Source organism: Coffea eugenioides, chromosome 11 (genome assembly GCF_003713205.1).
Source record: "Coffea eugenioides isolate CCC68of chromosome 11, Ceug_1.0, whole genome shotgun sequence".
NCBI classification, from domain to species: domain Eukaryota; kingdom Viridiplantae; phylum Streptophyta; class Magnoliopsida; order Gentianales; family Rubiaceae; genus Coffea; species Coffea eugenioides.
The window spans coordinates 8018987-8027836 of record NC_040045.1 but is presented as its reverse complement, the minus strand read 5'-3'; the positions used below and the strand labels follow the sequence as shown (position 1 = coordinate 8027836).

At 36.7% G+C, this 8850-nt stretch overlaps 1 non-coding gene across 1 annotated transcript; it reads left to right on the top strand.

Moving 5' to 3' along the window:
* Positions 1–7666: 7666 nt before the first annotated feature.
* Positions 7667–7773, top strand: LOC113754658. The gene has a single exon (XR_003465336.1). It is a non-coding gene; the product is annotated as a small nucleolar RNA R71 (small nucleolar RNA).
* The last annotated feature ends 1077 nt before the right edge of the window (positions 7774–8850 follow it).

Here is an 8850-nt window from a genome sequence, read left to right as displayed (position 1 = left end):
TTGCTATTATTCTTGCTTAACCAGAGATTTATTTCCAAGATTACCAAGTCTCATCTTCATGATGAAATGGCTTAGAGCAATATAGATTTCCCTATTTTCATGGTGAAATACTACTACTACTCCGTTTTATTTCATGAAATGCTCAATAATCCACCTAAGTGTATCTCTATTTTCATGAACATACAACTCAAGCACTACTCATGTGTTTCAATTGTTATTACCAATTCTCATTGAATAATAACACTATAAACATGCTATTGGTGATCAATCAATAACAAGAAATCACAGCTACACAAGTAGACAAGTTAACTCAAGATATAACAAGTGTAAATCACATTCAATTAGTATTATTTAGCCATAAGTTTCATCTACTCCCTAGATGAAGGAGTTTAGCTACTCATGAATGATTTAACAATCAAATTCACAAGTTTATTACTGCAAAACATCATAAAGTACAAGTATAAGAAAGATAAAAGAAAGCTTAGCCAATTGAAGGTGAAGCTCTCCAATTCCTGCTATGTTCTTGCACAATATGATTACAAGTGAAAACTCTAAATGCTTCTCTAAGAACTCTTAACTAGAGAGAAAACTTGTTGCAAGAAGGAAAACTAGCTACGTCTCGTCCTCCAGGCTTCTCCCCTGTATTTGTGCATAAAAGGTGGTAGAAATTCCATTCCTCTCACTTCATAATTTCCTCCACTCAGATTTTGTAAAAAGAAGTCAAAGATATGATGTTTCCTTTTGTCCACACTCATTTGGTCTTCTCTTTTATTGCAGAAGCATGTGCACCGAATTCCCTTGCATCTTATAGCTGGAAAGTGGTATGCACACAAGAGAATTGACTGAGTCAAATTGCAGAATTTCGGCTATAAAACGCGCCTACACAAAACGCGGTATAAACTCGCGTTTTTTCTACTCGCGTTTTCACTCTGGCCTTATTTCAACTGCGATTTTCTCCATGATAAAGGCCAAAATAGCTTTTGTGCAAAACACAAAAGTTGTAGCCCTTTGAGTTAGCTTTCCAATGCTTCAAGAATCATCCAAATCGGAGCATTGTAGCCTGAGATATGATCGAAATACTGTCACCTGTTCAAACCTCTGTTTTAACTTCCGACCACAGAATGCAGCTTCTGTATTCCAACGTTTTGCCCATGAAGATGGCAGAAATGGATTTCGATGTCTTCATACGAATTGTAGGTCTCTTTCTTAGCTTTAAAATGGTATAAAGATCACCTCAATCCGATAAGTGTAGCTCCAGATATGGTCAAAATACTGAAGAGTGTCAAAACTGACTTGTATTGCATTTCCTCACTTGAACATTTTTCACTTCATTCTTCTTGTTGCCACTTGAATTCATCACCAAATCTCTATTTTTTTACCTCATTTGACATCCTTTGGTGATTGAATCATCATTCCTGCATAAAAATGAAGTTTTTACCATTAAAATCAATAGAAATGCAATATTATCCACTTTTACCAAAAATATATAATTTTACCAAAAACCTCTTTATTTTATTTATAAAACTAAATAATCAACTCAAAATTAACTAATAAAATGCACTTAAAAATACGTAAAATAAACTCTTATCAAATACCCCCACACTTGAATCATTGCTTGTCCTCAAGCAATATGAAATTCCAACCATCAATGATCCAAAATTGAAAATAAACATATGTAGTATTTCAACTCCATTTCCTTGAATCAAGGTAAATAACCTTATGTGATTTTTCCATTAAGTTCAAGTACTCATAATATCAAGCAAAGAAGAGCCAAGTATACCATAATTTTACCAATTCAACTCAACTTCTTATTTTTATCCAATTTCGCAAGCAAGCAACTCCTATAGTCAATAAAGATGCTAACTAATCTCATGATCAACTTCTTATTTTTCTTAAAGAGGGATTTAATTTACTTTTTATTTATTTATGTATTATTATTATTATTTTTTTATATATTTTAAGGGTTAAATATTACTTAAGTTGTGAAAAATGCCTTTTGACGCGAAGATCAACATTTTTAGATGCAGATCCCCGGTTACTCAACATTTCACATACTCAAGTTGCTTTGCATACTCTTAATTCAAGTACCTTTTTACGCGAATGTCGACATTTGTAGATGCCAACCCCCGGTTACTCGGTACGAGAATCATTGGAGTAGAATAACCATTTTTTTTTTAATATATATATATATATATATATAAAATAAAATTCCCTCTAAGAGTAATCATGAGAAGAGTATGACACTTATTAACCATATTAATTTCTTATCTTATAAAATTAGATAAAAAGAAGAATTTTCATCAAATATACAAAATATAGGCATAATTTTCTCCACTTTACTAGATATACTTTCCTATAGATGTAAAAATTATAATCACATAAAAATCATTTCCAAATTTCATGAGAAAAGAAGTATCAAAACCGCATATATTTATTTCAAAAGGATAAGTGACAAAATTTTATTTATTTATTATAGTTAATAACATATATATGTATAAGGTTTTGGAAAAATTTTGACAGAGTCTCCCCTTAAAAGTGGACTAAATCTCCCTGCCAGCAACCACAAGAAACACCATTTAAGCACAAGAATTATATCAAACACAACTAAAACCACAAGTATCACACATATTTCTCCCCCCACACTTAAATTACACATTGTCCTCAATGTGTAGGGAAGAAATGAAACAAAAGAAGAAAAGAAAAGAAAGAAGTACTCCCCAAGTCAATGGCTGAGATCCTTATCAGCCACTAATCACGAACCACTGTCAAAATACAAGTACCTACCACATAGAAAATAAAATGAAGTTAAACATCTTAAGTTCCACAAGTTAAGATAATTAGGCAAGCAAGTTCATCAACTAAAGATAGCTTCTGCAGTGTGCCAAGTCAGTTATCCCCCTCAGCATCATCGTCATCCTGTGCATCACGATTGGGCGGTGGATGAATGCCCAAATGATCTTCAATTCGGCTTAGACGATTCCTAACGTCAGCGAACTGGAATGCAAAGTCCTCCATATGATCAAAAAGTCGCTGCCAATTAGTTTGTGGTGGAGGAGGAGGTGGTGCTGCAGTAGAAGGTCCAGCTTCATCCCGACCATGTCTAGCCTTTTGTCTCCGCTCCTGAACAGGGCGTGGAATGTCTCCCGTGCCAATACCAAGGCGGCGAAGAGTAGTGATAGTCATCTCAGCACGTGGTGGAACATACTCCCGCCGCATGCCTTCCAAGGGAACCTCAAAACGGGGAAAGATTAAAGTCAGTAGACGAGGAAATGATAGTTTGAAGGAAGTTGTCTTACGCCTCGCCGTAGACCTAATGTGGCTGATGATGATGTTAGGCAATGAAATCCGAGCATATGGAGATGTCTGGTTATGGAACATGTAATCCAAGAAGTAGATATCGCTCTTGCGGACCTCCGTGTGCCCCGTCTTCTTTGGGATGACATTGTGAGCCATCATGTAAATGATAAGACGATGACGAGGTTCGAATACATTCGCCAATATGGTCTCCTTTCTGGTAGAGCGAAAAGGTTGGTACTCGAGACCAAACCTAGCCATGGCCAATGAAGGATCCCACCTCCTATTCGGGGGAACAAACTCCTTCTTCAAGTCTACTGGACGTCCGTCATCCATACACCCCAAAATAGCAGCCAAATCTTGCCGTGACAAGGTGATTCGTCTTCCACGCACCCAGGACTCAACTATTTCTCCACTATGGCGCGCCTTACTTTCAATGTTGGCGTAAAACTCGCGCACCAACTCTGGGTAGTAATGGTTTGGAAGGGTGAGAATCGGAGCCCATCCTAGCTGAGCAAAAGCTTCTGAGATGTTGTACATCATCTCAACTGGTGGACTGACGTGCATCTCAAACAAAAACTCCAAATTAGCACGCGCCTCATGCCACTCCTGATTCCTGCGAGTGTTGAACCTAGCACTGTCAAATACCGATTTTCCCGCTCCACGGGAGGTGCCCTCACCAGGTCGACGGTTAACTGGTGGAGGAGAAGGTGAATTCTCCTCTTCAGTCACCTCCATCTCTTCATTAACCTCCCTCTCCTCACTACTAGAGGATGAAAGTACCGCTCTTCTTCCCCTTGGCATAGTACCTAAAAAATATTTCAATTATCCACATGTACTACAACTCATTATTTGGCAACAAAAGTTCAGCATTAATCCAAATAACGTCAAATACAATTGCTCAAGTTCTAATCATTCAATGATCGTACAAGACATATTTTCTGCCTAAAGTTGCCCAAAATCACCAAATTACACAAGATATGTATCAATTATACTTTAATTAGTGAAAATAGGAACAATTATGATTATAACTATTTAGAATTAACAATAATAATATGCTTTTAGCTATAATCATGTTTAGGCAAAAATTAAACTAATTAACTCACCAAATCAACCAAATTACTCACTATACACAATGCACATGCTTAAACATCATCAACTAACCATTTTTAACCATAATTTAACATCACCAATGACTCAAAAACATCCTAGTTCCTTTTTCCAATTTCATCTAAATATAGCAATTGTGAATTTTAAAGTACTTGAAAACCAATAAATTGCTACATTTAAACATTTAAACATGCTTAAACAATCATAATAATCATGAATAAAATCAAAAATAGCCATGAACCTCATCAAATTTTCGAAATTAAAAGATGTCAGATAGCTCAGGATAAAAAATATGAACTTCTAAAATCAAAAGATTTGATGAAGAAACTTACCTCAATCACATAGAAGGATGTTTGGTGATGCTAAAAATGCAAAAAGTCCTATGAAACAACCTCCAATTGACCTCCAATTGAAGAAATTAGAGTTTAAGAACCCTAACCTTCAATCCCTCAAAAACCTGATTTTAGGTGTTTTTCTTGGATTTTAATCGGTTAAAAAGGTTGTATGAAGCTCAAAAGGTGTTGGGGTGATGATTTCTAGCAAGATTATGGAGTATAAATGAAAATTTGTGAGTTGGGTAGAAGGAAGAGGGAAAAACGCGGCTGGAAAAATTGGAGAAGTGAAGAAGAAAGGCTGAAATCGCGTTTCTGAAGGCTATATTCAGACACGGAAAACGCGACTAAAAACGCGCCTTCAACTCGCGTTTTTGAAGTCGCGTTTCCTGCACAAATCTTGCAGGAATAAAAACGCGACTGTGTTGGAAAACGCGACTCAAAGTCGCGTTTCTGAAGTCGCGTTTTTGAGTCTTGATCCAGGCTTGAAAACGCGACTTCCATTAAAACGCGACTTAAGGTCGCGTTTTTAAGGCGCGTTTTCTTTTCTGCAGGCGCAGAATTGAAAACGCGATTCTGAGAAACGCGACTTTGAGTCGCGTTTTCTTGGAAAACGCGTTTTCTGCTTCGATTTTTAGCAGAATTTTAACTTTTGAAAAATTACAAAAGGTACCCCAATGACTCAAAATGCATCATAGATCATTTGTTTGCCAATTGTAATGGCTGGAACAAATGTAAAACATTAAAAACATGCATTTTACCCCTTTATAATGAATCAAAAACACCTTTAACGCAAATCGAGGGGTTGAGTTGTTTGATCAAAGTTCGCCTTTTTTGTACTCAATTGGTCATCCTTGCCTTCAATTGCCAACCCTACATTACAAAAACAACAATTTAGCTAAAACATTGATTCAAACCACAAAATCACACCAAGTTAACAAATATAACCTAAATATTGGGTTGCCTCCCAATTAGCGCTTTTGTTTATAGTCGTTGGCTCGACTGAAAAAGTTGAATCACTTTAGAGCATTAGAGAGAGATTTTCTCCCCATGGGTCGAAACTCCCGAACCAATCCACCATGTGGTGAACCATGCATTGATCTTCATAGTCCAATTTCCTCAAATGCCAAGGAGGAATATTAGACTTGTCATAGAGAGGCTCAACTTCACCTTGGAGTGGATTTTGCTTGTCTTTTCTGAATTGGCTCAACTTTTCACCATTTTCTTCATGGAATGAAGAATTTATTAAGCCAACTTCCATCCTTATCTTCTCCTTCTTTGTTCCTATACCATGAAAGTTAGTACCAAGGACATTTATAAATTTAACTTCTTCGGTCCTTTCTTGGTTAACCTTTTCATCATATGGCATATTAGAAACAAGAGCAGTAGGCTCTATATTCCCTTCTTTATTATCCAAATTGAATTCCAATTCCTCACCATTAACCCGTAATATAAGCTTACCTTTTTCTACATCAATTATAGTTCGTGCAGTGGCTAAAAACGGTCGTCCTAGAATAATTGGCATTCTCACATCTTCTTCAATATCTAAGACAACAAAATCCACAGGTATTATAGATTGTCTTACCTTTATGAGCACATTTTCCAAAATACCCATGGGACGTGTGATTGACCGATCCGCCAATTGCAATGTAATATTGGTAGCTTTTAGCTCTTGAAGTCCCAATCTTCGGGCAACCGATAACGGCATAAGTGACACACTTGCACCTAAATCACATAAAGCATTAGAAAAATGCAATTGACCAATAGTGCAAGGAATAGAAAAACTTCCCGGATCTTTCAATTTAGGAGGGAGTTTATTCTTAATCAATGCACTGCACTCTTCCGTTAATGCTATCATCTCATTATCTACAATTTTCCTCTTCTTTGACATGATGTCTTTCAAGAAACGTGCATAAGAGGGAATCTGTGTTATAGCATCAATGAAAGGAATGTTAATGTGCAATTGTTTAAACATTTTGAAGAATTTTTCAAACTCCCGATCCTGTCCATCTTTCTTCAACCTGTGAGGAAAAGGTATCACATTAGAATTTAATTTGGGATGAAGTGCATCAATATCAATGATAACATGATCATTTTGACTTTCTTGCTCCCCTTCAATTGCTTGCTTCTTGTCTTTTTCACCACCTGAATTTTCAAAATCGAATCCCTCAACCGTTTTACCGCTTCTAAGAATGATTGCATTGACATGCTCTCTCGGATTCACTTCGGTTTTACTTGGTAATTCACCAGGGTTTCTATTGTTGATCACATTGGCAATTTGACCAATTTGAACCTCCAAGTTTCTGTACATCCCAGCTAATTGGTCCAACCGCCCCTCAACTCGCTCGAATCTATCCGAAGTCACCTTAGCAAGTTTTTCCACCGCGATCTCCCAACTTGGTTTAGTTTCAGCCTGTGGTTGCCTTGGTTGAAATCCCGACGGATTGGTTGGCCTTTGTTGATTGCCTTGATCTTTCCATCCAAAGTTTGGATGATTTCTCCACCCCGGATTGTAAGTATTCGAGTAGGGGTTATTTTGAGCATTACGATTGTAATTATTGACGAATTGTACCTGTTCAGAATCAACACACTCATTACTATCATGTTCACCTCCACATATAGAACAACATGCTACATGTGCATTAGATGAACTTGGACCAACTCCACCTTGTCTACTTAGCAATTTCATCACATTATTCATTTGAGCACTCAACATATTGAGAGTGTCCATTTCGATCATACCTGCGTGACGTCTTGTATTACCTCTCTCATTGGCCCATTGGTAGTTATTTGCGGCCATTTCTTCTATCAAATTCTGAGCTTCTTGGGGTGATTTACCCATTAAAGCTCCACCTGCGGCTGCATCGATCATAGTTTTAGTAGAAAAAACTAAACCATTATAGAAGGTTTGTATGATTAACCATTCCGGCAGTCCATGATGTGGACATTTCCGAAGCAAATCTCTAAACCTTTCCCATGCCTCATATAATGATTCTCCTTCCAATTGGCTAAAACTAGTGATATCCATTCTAAACTTAGCAGTCTTACCTGGTGGAAAATACTTATTTAAGAATGCTCTTGATAGTTCATCCCATCCAGTGAAAGTATTAGGAGCATGAGAGTGTAGCCAAAGTTTGGCCTTATCTCTCAATGAAAATGGGAACAATCTTAGCCTTATGGCATCATCACTAACTCCATTCATTTTAATTGTATCACAAATTTCCAAGAATGTAGCTAAGTGTGTATTAGGATCTTCTACTGCATTACCTCCAAATTGAGATTGTTGAACCATTTGGATAAGTGATGGTTTAATCTCAAAATTGTTAGCATTTACCGTAGGCCTTACTATGCTTGTTTGAGATCCTTGTGTTCCCGGTAGAGTATAATCTCGTAGAACTCGCCTATTTTGGTCATTTTCCGCCATTTCTTCTTCAAATGGTAGTTCTATCAAAATGTCCTCTATCGGTTGCCAAATCTCTTGTTCCTCTTGCTGTTGTGTGTGCCTCCTTTGTCTACGTAGTGTCCTCTCAATTTCTGGATCGAAAGGTGTAACTTCCCGAGACGCCCGGTGCATACACTACAAACAGAAATAAGAGATATTATGCAACTTCAATTGTCAAAAACTGATTACAAAATAAGATTAAATATAAAAAAAAAATAATACTGTCTAAATTAATAAAGATGATTAGGCTCTAATATTGCCGCTCCCCGGCAACGGCGCCAAAAACTTGACGGGTTTTTACTTTAAGTGCAAGTTTAATTCCGAATTTACACCCGTTGGACTGCAAGTATACAGGTCGCAATTGTAGTACGAGATGTGTATCGGGTCGATCCCACGAGGAGCAATTTAAAACAATTATTAGATACTAATTTACTCTATTATTTAGACTCACAATTAATTTGAGCAGAAACTTCAGATTTTAATTCAACTACAAAAATTCTTAAATAGATAAATGCAATATCTCAAGGGGAGTAGAATTCACTAAATATTAAGATCTAGGGATGTAGATTCCACTTATGACACAAAAGATCTAAAATGAATTAATTCAACACTTGTTACTGCTCTTGTTTAACCAAGGATTCATTTCCAGAAATACCAGAATCACATTCTCAT